The sequence below is a fragment of the Lathamus discolor genome, chromosome 12, assembly GCF_037157495.1.
Source record: "Lathamus discolor isolate bLatDis1 chromosome 12, bLatDis1.hap1, whole genome shotgun sequence".
In the NCBI taxonomy this organism is placed as follows: Eukaryota; Metazoa; Chordata; class Aves; order Psittaciformes; family Psittacidae; genus Lathamus; species Lathamus discolor.
Window position 1 is genome coordinate 11,969,635 of NC_088895.1, and position 15,477 is coordinate 11,985,111.

Sequence of the window (15,477 nt, forward strand, 5' to 3'; positions counted from 1 at the left end):
TTATTTTTCATCAAAACAGGATACAAAAAGTAGTTATAATTTGTCACTGCAGAACTCTCGTTGTACTTTGACACTGCAGAAGTATTTCTTTTTCCGTAAACTGTTATATTTATAAGTGTACAGCAGGAACAAGAGAGTAACATTCCACATCTAGATGTTAATCTCTGCACAGGATAGTCTTCGATTCAATAACTTTTCTTTTCTTCCTTGATCTTCTTTTGCATTTTTTCCCTTTAATGGGTACATGACATATGGACATAAAAAATAATGGCCCAATTTCACCCCTGCTGTAGCTCATTGACGTCATTAAAGCTACAGCAGGGATGACTTGGCCCAGATTCTTTAAAAATAAGACCTGATGAGCAACCCCTCCTGGAAAAGCTCTATCGAGAAGGTTGTCCTGAGCGTAGCATAGAGCAGATGCTGTGCAATTCACTGTGACATTCAATAAGATTCCCATTGGTGCCCTTCCTGTGAAATGGGAATTTCACCCTTCCTGGAGGGGAGACCAAAAGGCTTGTGCTTGTGGACCTGCTTTTACCATACCTCAATGGTGGGATGGAAAGGGGCAACTAATGAAGTGAGAGGCCACTTAAAGGCAGATCTGGATGGAGACCTGGCTTGCTTGGAAGTTGTTAGAGATGTTTTCTCTGTCTGAGGACTGAGAGCCAAAAGATGGGAATCATGGCAGAAATGTTCTATTGCCTTGAGCATATTTTTAGGAGGACTGTCTCTGTTTTGTCTCTTTGTGCTTTTCTCTAGCTGCTCCCCAGAGGTAGTGTTCTCTGCAATGTCAAAGTATTGTCAGACAAGGATTAGCCATCTGAACACGGCAGCTCTCTCTTCCCTCACATAAAAGGGGCACTCCTGGGTTCAGTATCTCAAAGTAGGTCTAAGGTGGAGCTGCTTTTGCAGGCCATATTGCCCTTTTTATAACGTGGCATAGAAATAGAAATTACAGGGAATATAGGTGAAAGAAAGCAGCGAAAATCATGGTGAAAATAGAAGATTTGACCTTGGCTCAGCCTGAATTAAGCTGAAATGTACTTTCAGATCTGAACAAGCTGAAAACGGAGACAAATGTGAAAGGTTCTCAAGAGCTGTTGACTTTCCATTTACTAAAATAGTGGTGGTGATTCGTGGATGGCAGTTCTGAAAACCTTTATGCTAACTCACAAAGCATCTTGCTCACAGTTATTTATAACTGCAGGAAGAAACACCTTTAAAGAGCGAAGCCCCAAAGCTCTATGTGTGGTGTGTAAATGCTTGATCACCATTTGTACAGCCAATATTCATTGCCTAGAGCATCTTTAATTTAACCGAGTTCTTGGTGGTAATAACTGTATCTGGCCAACACAGGTTCTCTTGCAGTGAGTCCAAGAAATCAGGTAGTTCTTTTTCCAATGCCAGACTCTTCTGGTCCACTGAATATAACTGCAAGAACACATAGTTCTTCAGAAGGAAAATGCTTACTGTGTTTTTGGTGACAGCTGAAGCTAACTTGGGCTAAGGAAGGATGGAGCAAATAGCACTGTTGTCTGCTCATGAGAGCATGTTCGTTTTAAGGCAATTGAAGTTGGAAAGTTTCTTGCAGGCGGAAGCCAGAATGGTGTCAAAGTGACATTCACTAGTATAAATAGTGAAGGGAGAATTAGATCTTTAAAATATATTCAGTCTTTTGATTAGTCATCCAAAACTCTGCTGGTGAGAAATCTGGGCTTAGCCTGATAAATGTCCTTCTAACAGTGGAAAAAGTCAGCAAACCCGAGACTTTGTGATATCCAGAGAGACCGTGCAGGGGCTGGCAGCAGACTTCTGAGGAAGAGCATTAACGCCAGTGGAAATAGAGGGAGAAAAGGTAACTGAAAGCTCTGCAGCCTTGAGGGCTTTTGGAAGCAAGAGGTATTTGATGTAATGCAGATAAGGGTGATGTTAGCTTCTTTTTATTGCATAGAATACACCCTTATCTGATGAAACTATCCTGCTCTGAGATTCTTTCCTATAGGACTAAAGGTGGAACCCTCACTGTCCCTCTCCAACCAGACTGATGAGCAGCATGCGTTGAATAGTTATGACAGATCCAGTAAATGCTTTATTGTTGGAGGGAAGGGTTGAAGAGTAGATTCTGCCTGAGTGAAAGGATCATAAATTGTATACCTTTTTGACTGATCCAAGCAGTTAATTTTGCAGAGGCAGGCTATGTAGCACATCAATATGCTACGATGGGTGTTAGTGGAGTGTGGGAATGATTAAATTCTGGGGTATATGGCATAGAGATTCTTGTCTTAACAATCAGAAGTGTTTCTTTTGGCTGAAAATACGATTTTTTCAGGAAGACTTAACAATTGTCAACGGGCAGTAGCACACTGTTATGTATGCACTTACACGAAGCACATACAGCCCTCTAAATGAAGGGCAGCTTTCTTTCTGCAGGCTGAGTGGAGCACAGCTCACACAGTGTTCTGAGGCAGTGCTGGGGAATTACGTGCTACAGGCAAGTCTGGGTTTATGTCCTTTGGAACATCCATGTGTGGCTGTGCACATTGCACGGATGTCCCCAGGGTGGCTGTGGGTTATCAGTGAGATAACCTCGCCTCAGCCCTAGCACTAAAAGTGTGACGGGTGCAGCTGCCTGGTTGTGACCACTTTTGGTTGCATCTCAGCTTCAAAGCTTCAAGTGAAAACTGTCCAAAAAGTACCACTGCTCACTGAGGCAGGATGTTCTGCAGGACAGGTCCGTGCTCATCGCTGTGCGTGGGCTTGCTGGCCGGGAGCAGAGAAAGATGCCCCAGAGGTTGTATTGACACACTGTCTTGTGTATCCGTTTTGTTTGTGAAGAATCGTGAGTTGAAATCAGTATGCAGATGAGGAGTATCCAAAGAGAATACTTTGCTGTTTCTGCATCATCCCAGTGGTTGTGTTTATTAAAAATAAGTAAGAAAAACCAAAAGGGGGAGGGCGGGGAGATGCAAATACTGTATTTATTCAGATTAGACAGGAATGTGGGGATGGAACCCTGGAGAAAATGGGAACTCTTCAATACTGAAGGAGAACTTTCAATTTATGTGATTGGAAGTTTTAATCTCTTCTGGATGATTTAACTGTTAAGATCTACAGTAATAGGCTCACTTCAGCTCATCGCCTACTAAGTGCTTAGGTTCCACTGGATGCTCTTAAATCCTAGAGAGGTCTGTAAGTTTCAGCTGTATTCTCAAGAGCTCATAGAAAGTAACAAGGAATGAAGAAAGGGAAACTTTCTGACAGAACTGGTCAAGAGGATGCCTCAAATTAATTTCAAGGTTATTTGCTTAGTTCTCTGTTCTTTGCTAGAACACAACCTACCAAGAAAAGTTGTTCCTTTTTTTCCTATTTTGAGGTTTATTTTGATGGATTATGTTTCGAAGTATCTGGTGAAGGTTATTTGTGAGAAATGCTGCCAGAACGCTTATTAATATGTGACAAGGCCCAGGTAGAGTCCCTTTTGAGAATTTGGCTGCTCTGTGCATCCTCAGCAAGGGGCAGTGCCTGTGCTGAAGTCTCTGAGTCCTCCCAGTTCCCTGCCCACGCTGGGCCTGGAAATAACTCTGTCAATAGTAGAAATGTCACAGCAGGAATGACTCGCTGGATGTGCCCAATTCCATTTATCTAAATGAGCTGTGATCTTGGATTTAACATGCTGTTCCATAGCTAAGATAAGAGGCCCATGAATTAGATTATTGTTGGAAAAAAATAGAGGGGTGCCTATATAAATACTTCTGTGAGAAGTTTAGCAGAGCATTAGCGAGTCTTTTTTACATTTATGAACAGCAGCGGTCAAAGTAGTATCCTGCAAAAGATGCTTTCCACATGATAGGAACTCCAGGCATTAAAAAAGCATGAATCAGACTAAGAACTGTAGGGTTCTTTTTTTATTTGGCTTTGAGTCTTCAGATGTCAGTGCAAAGCTTTAATCAGGAGCTGTGCTGGCGAGAAACTACCACGTGAAATGGAAGGGGAGGATGTGGGCTGAGATGCTCCTGTCTGAGTGGTCGAGGTGCTCCCCAGCACCCCAAGGAGGTTCCTGCCCCACAGGTATCCCCCTCTCGAGGGTTCTATGAGTGCTGTTGTCTCTTTTGTGGCCACATCAGCACACAGCAGCCAAGGGGTGTTTTCTGCAGGTTGTGCTCTGGGACAAAGGCGTATTCCCTGGACGGGATGGCAGGAAGTTCATAAGGTGGGTCAGCAGGAAGCAGTTGCGTGATCCCAACTGCTGCTGGTGGAAAAACTGCCCTAGCTTTTCAGTCTGCTGTTGTTCTGTGTTGGTGATGCTCATGTTTTTGGGGTATACTCAGTGCAGTACCTGCCATCTCTATAGACACCTGTATTTAGTCTTACTGTTGTCACCATGGCTAGTGATGAAGGACAAGATGAAGAGGGCTGGGATCTTGATACTTGGGAACCGTGCAACACTTTCATTTGGGTTTGTCTCTTGTAACAGGGAGAGTCGAGGCAGTATTCTGCATCTGCTCCCTTGAAGACCTAAAATATGCTTTTATTGACTCTTTGGGTTTTGTGAAATCATGATGGAAGAATGTAGCAAATCCATTGGGAAAGCTTCCCCTCCCCACTTCTTAGTGTCGTCTTAATAGCTGCTGCTTGCAAATTAAGTAGCTGCCTGTGATACTGTATTGCTTTTGAATATAAGCTAGCCTATATTATGAATAAGTATTCTAACTTTATAGTGTAGTTGCTTTATATCAAGTGGCTCTGCTGTTGCCAAACCTCCTGTTGCTGGTAGCTCTGGGAGATGCTCTGCCCAGCAGAGACCAGTCGATGTGCTGCAGCCATCAGACATAGGTCTTGCTCTCATAGAAAAGCAGGATTTGGGTAACTTACCTCGCAATAACGGCCCTTCACAACTCCGCATGCCATGCTGATTTAAAGGAAAGCGTCAACTCTCCAGCTTCTGTCAGGAATGCCACCATAAACACCCTGAACTGTGCCTCCTACCAGCTTTTCTTGCCTTCAGATCTGCCTCCTTCCCTCTTTCATATAGAATCATGGCATAGAAGTGGGGCTGGGTTTTGACAGCCTGGAGTCTGAGTGAGTGCTGAGGTGTCGCCTGGGCTGTTCTCCACTAACCCCTGGGCTAATGGATGCTGCTTCCTGACGTAAAAACAGACGAGAAACTCTGGCCAGGGGCTAAGCTACATCAAGCTGTGCTTTCAGAGGTTAAGCTGATTGCAGATCTCTCATAAATAAATCTTTCTGTATTAATAAATAAACGCTCGCAATAGTTGCTTTATTATAGTGCACGGAAGCTTTCAGAAAGAAGACTTTCCCGACTGAGCCATTTCTGCAGTCTCTGCTGACTTTTAAAGGTTGGTGTCATGAATTGAATTTTGCCTCTTCCATTAGAATGGAGAGCGTGCTCTTCACTTGCACATATGGTTGATGCACTTGGAAGAGTGTGGGAAGAGCTAAGATATTCAGAGCTGCTTGCCTTGCTGCTGTGGCAGTCAGGTTACTGGGTTGTTTGGGGAGAGTGGGCAGCCTTTCAACGTGACTGTCTAATACTTGGGTCTTGGAGAGTGGGGAGGTTTCCCCTCTGAAGCTTAGGTAGTTGTTGGTTGGCTGTAGAGACCTGGCTGGGTGTCTGCTGCTGACTCATTCTTCCTGCAAAATACCTCTGAGAAGAAAAATACATTGTCTATATTGCAAATAGCCATATTCTTCTTTCCAAAGGGAATGATCCTTGTTGGAAGTTGATGTCACCTAATGTAAAGCATTGCAAATGTAAGATCAAGATGTACTTAATGTTCACACTCGGTTGGTGGGGAAGCAGTAGCTTGCTCCTTGAGATTATGCTTTGCCTCGAAATAATCTTACCAGTGTTAGATAAATGCAGGGCTGCAGCCGCCCTTATTAGCCACTGATTAGAGGGTCCTTTGTGAAGTGTTGTCTGTTTCTGCCATAAATTAATTAATATGGAACCAGTAAAATTCCTATGGAAACAAAACAGGAGCAAATTTAATAGCAGATAAATGTGTGGTCTGGGCTATGAAAGTGAACACAAAACTAATTCCTTAATGGGACCACTAGAAGAACAAACAAATCTAGAGAGACGTGGTTGTGTGCCTCAGCTAGAAATGTATGTTTGTGGATATAATTAAACTTGAGTTAATAACACATTGTCGTCAGTCTTGGCGAAGAGCTCGGCTTGGGCTGTGGCTACGTGTCCAAAGCATTTTTACTAGATTAACTTCTCCGTACAGCGTGGTCTGGAGCTTTCAAAGCACTTGCAGCTCTTGGGTGGCTGCCTTGCATATCAGCTCATTCCTCACATAGCTCAGAGAGCACCACGAAGCCTTTCCTACAGCCTGGTGATGGAGAAATGGGCGACTGTCCCTGTCACTGACCTGCTGTAGGAGGCAGTGGGTGAGTTGGAGAGACGGTGTTCAACAGCGCTGCATGAGGAGGGGTGAAGGTGATGCTTCATGATTCACGTTTTGCATTGCAAATCCTGCTTCGTAAGCTGTTTCCACCGATACGATAAATGATTTATTGTCTCTCGGAGCTTTTCTTCACCCTGGAAAAAAGCAAAAGATGATCAGTGGTTTTTAAAGCTCCGTGTCGAATATTGACTGATTAAGTTATAATTTCGAAGTGACGCATTTGGGCATGTAATTTTCAAGCCCATCTTTGGTTCCAAGGATCATAAATACCAGTGCCAGCTGTAATGAAGTGCTGTGCTACTTACCATGTTCCTATCACTGTGTGTGTGTCTTTTGTTTTAATTATTAAATCGCGGTGGCTATGGCCATAATAACGTGGTTGTTTTATGTCTTGGAACAGGGGGAAATAATTCTATTTCGTTGAAATAAAGCAATTGTAACATGCCTCTGGGCTTGAGTTAAAGGGAGAGGTGGTGCAGGTGGCTGGCAAGGCAGTGCTGTTCTCTTGATGGTTTTCCGCAGCAAATTCCGCTGCCATGGAGTGGCAGCGTATTTGTTTTTAATGGAACAACTTGTAAGCAAACACGGGGCTGTTTATGGTGACAAGGAAAGCACTAGAAAAACAGGCTATAAAATCCCACTCGTTAAGGGTAGCAGTTGGCTCAAGTGCATCTCGGGGGAGGAGGTGTAGAGCTGAGATCTGGCTGTGGGACTGCCCAAGCCATTACGGGCAAAACACTTCACTTCTGTGCACCTCTGAAGGCCATCTGTAGGGTAAGCAGCTATCTGCCTGGGTGGTTTTATGAGGCAAAGTGCCAGGGGAGGACTCGAGATCCTCTGGTGCAAAATGCTTTACAGATGAAGTATTTATTTCCCCTTTTGAAGGGAAAAGATGCGTGATGATTTCTCAAATCAGGATGACTGCACCAATTCAGATATAATTTGATAAATGAGGTATAAAGACACAGTGAGTGACCTTCGCTAAAATACAAGACTGCCTGAACCATTTGTCCTTTAAATCTTGCTCCGCATCTCTGTATTTCCTGCTCATGCTGTTCATTAGTCTCCTGTGCCCTGTTGGTCTTGGGCTGATAATGGCCAGCTAAGTGGTGCACACTGAAAAGAAAATCTCTGTATAAGTAAAGCAGGGTGCTTTTCTCTGCATAAAGTGTCTTGTAGGGCAGAAAACCTTCTATTTGCTCCTCTTTTGTGTCATAGCTGAGCCCTAAAATGTGCAAGTGCTCTTTACGTATCCCCTCAAAGTCCGGTTTACACAGGCATCCTTTCTTCCATGGGAATCCTTACACTGGTATGGCTGCAGCACTGGCTGTGGTTTCTTTCCAAATGAATCATGAGGGTTTTACAAGCTGTAAAACTTCTCTGGAGAGCTTAAGGGTGTGAGCAGCTTACAGGCATGGATGACTTTTCCTGACTCGGAGCTGGATGTCCTGAGTATCTGCATGGTGCTTTAGCTTGCCAGCAGGGATTTTTTCCGCCCTTCAGATGGGACGCAGCACAATCCCAGGCTCCTCCTGCGGCTGCCTGCAGAGCTTTGCTGGGACATCCCTTGAGGATGGGGTATAGGAAGTGATAAAACTTTATTGGTGTTAATTCCTTTATGTAAACTTTTTATGAGGAATAAGTTTATGCATTTGGAGGACAAAAGCATCTCCTCTCTGTGGCTGGGCTTTCCTTAAGGATAATGAATCTTGCTCCCTGCCTTAGCAGCTCTTTGCCCAGCCCTGTGGAGGTTGTTTTGACCAGTCCAGCTTAGTCCAAGCCACTTCTCTGCAGACCGGTTTGACCCCCTGGTGTTCCCTGTTCAGGAATGCAGTGCAAGAGCCCTGCAAAGGGGGGACAGTGGTTTGGGCAGTGCCTGTTCCCTCAGGTTCCTCACTGTGAGCAGTTCAGGCTCTGGGCTCTTACAGCTGGGAGGCTTTGCATGCTGCTGTGTGCTTGCCCTGCTGCAAATGCAGTGCCATGGTATGTGGCATGGGGTCCTGCTCTGTCACAACCTGCGCTTGGAACGTGTGAGCAGTCCTGGGGGGAGCTGGTACATCCTCTCTTGTCTCCGGCGTGTGTGCTGGGCAGGCAAAGGCTGGAAATCAGGGCTGTTTGCAGTAGTACTGAGCTCTGAGTAGGAGCCTGTTGGGTGCACTCCTTGCACAGTGTCACTGGTAGCTCTTCCTGAGGTTCTGCAGCCAGTCCCTTTGCTCTGACCCAACTAGAGAGCAAGTTGGCTGCCCCAGAGTGAGACAGGCTTTGAAGTAGGGCACTGGGCAAGAAATATGGAGCTGGCAGTGGCATGGAGCTGGCAGAGGACAAACCAAGCAGGTAGGAACTGTCAGGAGCTCTGGAAATTAGCAGGGAATTTTTCTTCTTTTTCCTTGCCTTTTTTCTGGCATATGCCAAGAGTAGGTGTTTCAGAAGGGGATACCTGGCACCACGGGATGGCAGCTTACCCAGCTGCCCTAATGGGATGCTTTTGCCAGGAGCTTTGGACCTATTCTTCTTGGTATAAATAAAATCAAATAAATAAAATACTTGTTCCTATAAATAAAACTGAATGAGTGTGGTTCCCTCGAGTCTCTGGGTACCCATTACATGGTCAGTATTTGTTCTTTTCTCCCTCTGCAGGCAACTGATGGAGGGAGGACCATCAGTGTGCACAGATGTCAGCCAAGCACGTGAAGGCTCGCAGTAACTTTCTTCTATGATAAAAGAGATATTTTTATGGTCCGGATTCTTTATTTTACTTTTTCCCTGGTGGGAGAGAATTGCTGGTGATAATAGCTGGCGGCCCAGCTCCTCTTGGGAAGCACTGAATGGAGAAAGGATTTATTGAAGGAAATGTGTGGCAAATTCCTTCATAATGCACTTTTTTTCCCCTATTTAAAAACGTTGTTTATAACTAAGAGCCCATTAGCACCCAGGAGGTAATTTTGTTGTAGCAGTTCCTTATTGAATGAGGGCTTGATAGTCTGTTTCTGGATGGGGACCTCACTAACAGCTCTTGGATAATACTGCACCTAAGCTTTTTTTTTCCCCTCTTCTTTCTTCTTTAAATAGAGGTTGGTGCAGCTCCTTCCCATGTAGTTTGAACAGCAGCTTTGTGAAGTACATGTCAGCATTTGAATTATGCTTTTTATTTATTGTAACCAATTCTAGTGCTCTCCTTTCATCCCCAGGGTTTCTGGAAGGTTTCTTGACATCTCTTCCTCATCACCCCCTGCAACCCAGACACAAAAACCCAAGAGCTCCTTTGAATGCTGCCTGGTGCTTTGCCTGTCTCTCTGTTAGATGCCGTTAGAGAAATGCTGTGATTTTGGAAAGAAAACTGAACCTGGTAGAGGGAGAACTCTGCTGTAAAGAGTCCTGATCAGGTTATTGCCCACAGCTCTCCTTGTACTAAGGAGTAGTCAGAACTCATCAGTGTAAAACCTTCCACACAAGGAGTAAACACAGGCTCACTGGTAAGGGATGCTGAGCACTCTACATCCTTTATGTGAAGTGCTACTTCTGGCTTGAATACTGATCAAATACTAATAATTCTATACTTAAACGGCCAACTTTTCCCTATGGCAGTGGTTCAGAGATAGGAGGGAGAAGTGCATAGCAAAAGCAGAATATGGCAAACACTGATGATCATTGTTAGAGCAGAGAACCTATTTGGTTTAAAATAAGCTTCCATGTGCTCAAGAAATGGCGATGTGTTCCAAGTTATCTCCACCCTAAAACCTTCAGAGCTGTTGCTGCAGGATGGCTAATGCAAAACCTCTCTTGGTGGAACAAACGGTGAGGAAGGTCATGTGTATTTTGCATCTTCCCCTTTTCACTCTTCTTCCAGTAAAAGCATGTTTGGGCTGGAGTGCACCGAGCTACCCAGGTGCGGAGGATATTATGGGCTCTCCATATTGCTGGCCCTAATTTTAGCTACGCTCTGCAGTGTTCATGCCAATACTCACCCACTTGCATTTGCACTTCTGGTAGAGTCATTACACAGTGTGAGCTTCACACATGTGCAGCTCCTCCTGGAGCTCAGCTGGCAGCAGCAATTTGTATTCCCAATCAAGTAGTGGGGTTTGTGTGGGAGAGGGACCAGTGGGAAGATGCTCATCTGTGAACGCGTCCCTGCGGAGTGCTGCTGGGCTGTGCTTGTTGCAGCCTGTTGTCGGCAATTGGATGGGAGGGAGAGAGCTCTGTAATTCCCTCCTGCTTTGCACTGAAGTGGAGAGACGGCTCTGCGTTGCATGCTATGTTTTCTCATGCACTTCCACTGTGAAAGGACTCCCAGTCCAATTTGTCAAGGCAGAGACTTGATGTGAGTCCAAATGCACTTGACAATAGTCTCTCTGCTGTCAAAACCTCTCCTCCTTCTGTGATAAAAACAAAGCTCCCAAATAACACTCCTTCCTTCCTGTAGCTCTTAAGAAAGACTTGGCATCCCGGAGCTGTTCTCGGAAGGAAGTTTTTTACTGCATCCAAAGCACTTACCCATTTTTCCATTTAAAACATTGACAGAGCAGTGCATTCAACACAAGACAGCCACAGTGAAATGATCTGGATTTATGCTTGCTTTAATTGGACCACATAAGATTTTATTTTCTGATAGTGTCCAAAGGGAGCTGTCGGAACACTGCAGAAAGAGTGAATGTGTCCATTGTGGTAATGTGCTCTTGATAAATGCATTACGGCATAGTTATGAAGTCAGGAAGAAGCCTTAATTACTGTTATGAAGCCATTAGAGTCTAAAGCAGCAGTCTGAGCTCTTGTTGCAGTTGTGTTTTATATTTCTTCACCAGAGACTTTAGCACAAAAAAAAAGTGCTTGTTTTAGAAGATAATTTCTGCCTTTTATTTCCTTTGCCTTTTTAAAATGATGTAGAAGTGAATGTAATAACTGTGAGCTCCATGGATTCCTGTGGATAAAGAAACACAACGTTTACACTGAGCATGTACAGCTCCCACTGGCAGGGAAGCCTGTGCCGTATGATCTGCTCACTGTTGTCTCCTGTTAGCCTTGCCCATAGAGCATAAGAAATTGCTGAACTTAAAAAAGGGGGAAGGAGAGGGCAGGATTGGTCTCCCTGAGTCTTGTGTAAAGCTTCCTCTGGGGCTGGGGAAGGAGAAGGACTGGTCTTGGAAACCTTTTATTAATGCAAATTGCTTGGGGAGATGAGTGTTATAACCTACACATGGGGTCAACACACTGTCTGCCCATGGAAGACAGTGGAAGCTTTCCACATCAGCAGCACAGCAAAGAGCATGCACCATCTTGCTCAGGCCTCTCTTGACAGCAACCACAACAAATGATTTGAAGCTGAGTATTCTTATACCAGAAATGTTTGCAAAGAAAGAGGTTAGTTTTCAGGTGTTTATTACCCTTTTTATCTTTTTCCAAAGGAAGACTGTTTGATGCTCAGTCACCTGGTTTTAGCGCTTTGTAAATGTTCTTTTGACTCTCTGGCAGCGCATTATTTATACCAGATGTTAATTTAATAGAGTGAACTTTGTTACCCTTCAGGATGTAAGTATCTTAATTTAAAAAACAAAACTGACACAACCACTGTTGTAAATCAAAGGTTAACAGGCATGGCAACGTGAAGGTATTGTTTGCTCAGTTGCTAAATTGATACTGTGCTGCTTTCTTAAATGGAATATGTCTTTAGTGACAGGAAGGTTAAGTAGAATTTGTCCTGTTATGAGAAAGGAAGAAAGAGCCTCACTTATTATTAGTGTTTTTCTAAGGCTGATTGCTTAAAGTAATTGCAGGTGCAGCACAGGAACATAGATGCTTTTTACAGCAGCTGCGGGAAGTGGCTGGTTCCTTCTGGCCCCATCACACTGCTGTTGGCTGCCACTGGCCACTTCACTTCCATACAGGGTTCAAGCTGGCTCTTGCTTGTCCTCAGTTTGGGCTCTGACCCTTGGCTGTTTCTAGAAGCCCCAAGGCCCCTTGCTTATAAGCTTTTGGTTAAGAAAACATAAGCTGAAAGAGCCCTTCCCAAGAGTAGGTGCATTCTTGATGTACCAAACCTCCCAGTGCGGCCAGGCTGGGGGGGTGGTGGACTTAGGGACTTCATGGCTTACACTGTGGGGTGTCTGAGCGTTGGGCCAAGCTGTTCATATTGAGCCTGGGATTCAGCGTCTTCAGCTTTAGATATCTCAGGAATGTCTGCTTAATATGTTGGAGTAGTTTTGTCCTTTTGTAAGTGTGTTGCTCCTTGCTCCTTCTCACCAAAGCCTGGTGTGATTTACAAAGGCTGTGCTCTTAGAGGGCTTTTCTGCTTTGATTCACTTATCAGTAGTTAAATAACGCAACAAAAAAGCTCCCAAACCAAACACACATACCCTGAAACACTTAACTATTCCAGGACTGTGTGGTTTTCATTCTCTGTGTGCTTTCAGCATACTGAGCTGGGGAAGGTGATGATGATAAATATTACCGCCTTGTTTCCGAAAGCTGTTGGGTAAGATCTCTCACTGCAGCATCTGAAGCATTACTGGAAATACTCTGAACTGTTATAACAACATCTCTGGCGTAATTTTTCTTTTCCAAAAGCTTTTCCCTTCCCCCTATTTCTGGGTAGAAGACACGTATTAGCAGAGATTCAGGTGTCAGCAAACGTGCCAGGCTCTTGAATCATGCAGCGCGTAGCGAGTGCTGAGATGTTACCATCTGAAGGGAAGGGGAACATTAATCCTCAGAGTGCACTGGTAGCGCTGCTGCAGTTTTCATCATGTTTGTGTATTTCCAAACTTAAAATGCTTCCAGTTGTGATGTTTGTCCTGACTGACTGTTACAGGCTTCCGTGTGCTGAAGTTTGGGTTGACTTGAAGTCTGCCATTAGAATTCTTGGAGTGCTACATCTCCGTAGAGTGACAAGCACTGCTGCTCCCAGGGAGATAGGGTACGTCTTTTTTCCTCTCCAGAGTACTCTACTCTGAATAGCTCTACAATTAGAATTGATATATCTGTATTTGGTTGGTCTACTGCCTGTTATTTCCGCTTTGTTTCAAATTTGAGCTGTTTGGGCCAGTTCGTGCTTCAGAGATCTAATTTAAATGAAGCTGTTCACAGCTGTAAGCTTGTCGATGTATTCATCGGTTACTATGAGGCTCTGAAGAACTGCTTGAAGAGTCCAGAGAAATTTAACAAGTGACTCCCTGCTTTCCATGTCTGTTCCTGCCCAGACACAGTTCTGTTGGGTTGTCATCATTCCAACTGGTCTCGCCAGCCTTCAGCACAGCCCATCCAAAAGTGTGAGTGTATTTCTTTATTCAACGGATTTGGAGTTGATGTCTAACTTGCAGTCTGGTGCTGTTCCGTGGCTTTCTGGTTCATTAAAACCTTCACCAGAAGGTGCCTGGAGTGACTGCAGTGGTGCTGCTGGATTTGCATTGCCATTGGTAGGTTTGAGGACAGGTACATGGGAGCTGCCTGGCTTGTCACTGCCCCACTGCCACTTCAGCCCTGTCCCTTGCAGAGTTTCACCCCAGCTACACAAGTTAGATACTGAAACCAACCATTTGTCTTCAGGCATTTGAGGCAAATGCCGGCAGAAAATGGCACAGAGGACGAAAAGTAAATGGGCCTTCTAAAATCCTTTCAGCTTTAAGTATTACAGATATAATTAGAAACACAGGCAAGGTTTATTATCCTGTAAGTGCCTTTCTAGTCTGTTCTGCTTTTGTAACCTTTCTTTCTTCATCTGTCATTCTGTCTTGCTGCATTGTTTCTCCTTGCAGCCTGGCGTCTCCATCACCATGTCCCGTTGCTGCCTTAACGCTTTGCATTGAGTCTGTTTGCTTTTCCCCTCTATTTACATCATAGCTGGCATCTTTTTGGCTCTGCAGTGGTGTTCCCATGAAGCCACCATCGTTCAAACAAATAGGTGGTTCTTACTGCCGCAAGAAGAGGAAGAGCTGCCCTCTGCAGCCACTCTCTCCTCAGGCTGCACATCTTCCCCCTCTGCTATTTAGGAGGTTAAGATAATTTTTAGTTATTTTTTTAATTGCTTTGGAAGTGGAAATTTGAAGCTTTGTGTAAATTGGTCCCTGCAAGGTCCTGATGTGGGAAGCAGAATGGGTCTCTTAGAGCAGGGGTACAGCTCCATGCTGGGAAACCGACTGCCTGGACATGATGAGGAGCGCTACTGCTTGCCTCTAAGGACACACTCTAGTTTGCCCAGGGACTGCTGTCAGTCATCTTCAGGTTCTTTCACATGCATTAAGGTCCCTCCTGTGGGACTTTAAAGTTCAGGGTGGGGAATATTGTGGAGTGTTTTGTAGCTGCTTTTATCCCTGATCAATCTGTAACCTGTTGTAGGCAACACTTTGAGGCCTGGTCTACTTGGGAAAGCTTTTTGGCAGAGCCATCTCACTTTGGTGGAAAGAAGGCTTCCCTCCTTTCACAGTTACCTGCATTAGGGGTGTACAGTTCTGGTTGTGAGATTGCATCTCACTAACCTGACCAAACCCACTCCAAACCAGATGCCTAAGAGCCCCTGTGCAGGAAGGGGATATTCCAGTATGGACTGCGAGCGGGAGCTGCTCTCTGTAGTGTCATTATAAATGCACTTCATTATGCTTGTGTCAGTGTTTGGTGGCGATTGAGGATGCTCAGCAGCTCCAAGACTGGGGTATAAGGCATGTTGGCTTGAGCACCTGGAAAGGAATGGCAGCTGCTTGTAAAACAAACCAACCATCCCCCTTAAAATAGTCTCTGTTTCTCAGATACAACTGAGATGCTCAGCCTGAAGGGAAATCGATTGTGTGTTTGGCCTCCCTGTTGCTTATACGTGTACGTGAGTGTGTTTGTTTTATTTAAGGAGTTGGTACATAATCAGTCTTAAAATTAACTGACTGCCTGTTGACTTGTCACCCTGTGAATGAAAACACATTGCTTGTAATTTGTTTGACATTATTCTGTCCTGTTGTCAGGCTTCTAATTACATTTAGAACATAACCCAGATGTCTGTCTGCCTCCTTCTGTCTCTTTGTTATTATTATTTTTATCATTATTATTTATTTATTATCATCTA

The 15,477-nt window shown here is 44.5% G+C and overlaps 1 protein-coding gene across 9 annotated transcripts in view; it reads left to right on the top strand.

Annotated features, from left to right (window-relative positions):
• Positions 1-15,477, top strand: part of PITPNM2 (phosphatidylinositol transfer protein membrane associated 2) — a 133,283-nt gene that overhangs the window by 21,464 nt on the left and 96,342 nt on the right. Inside the window, exon 1 of one of the 9 annotated variants that reach the window (XM_065692428.1) lies at positions 13,255-13,344. The exons of 7 other annotated variants lie outside the window; for them this stretch is intronic. The gene's annotated coding sequence lies outside the window, so the exon portion shown is untranslated. Of the gene's footprint in view, positions 1-13,254; positions 13,345-13,679; positions 13,697-15,477 lie in introns of those variants that run through there. One more of the 9 variants, XM_065692429.1, reaches the window with a different exon arrangement.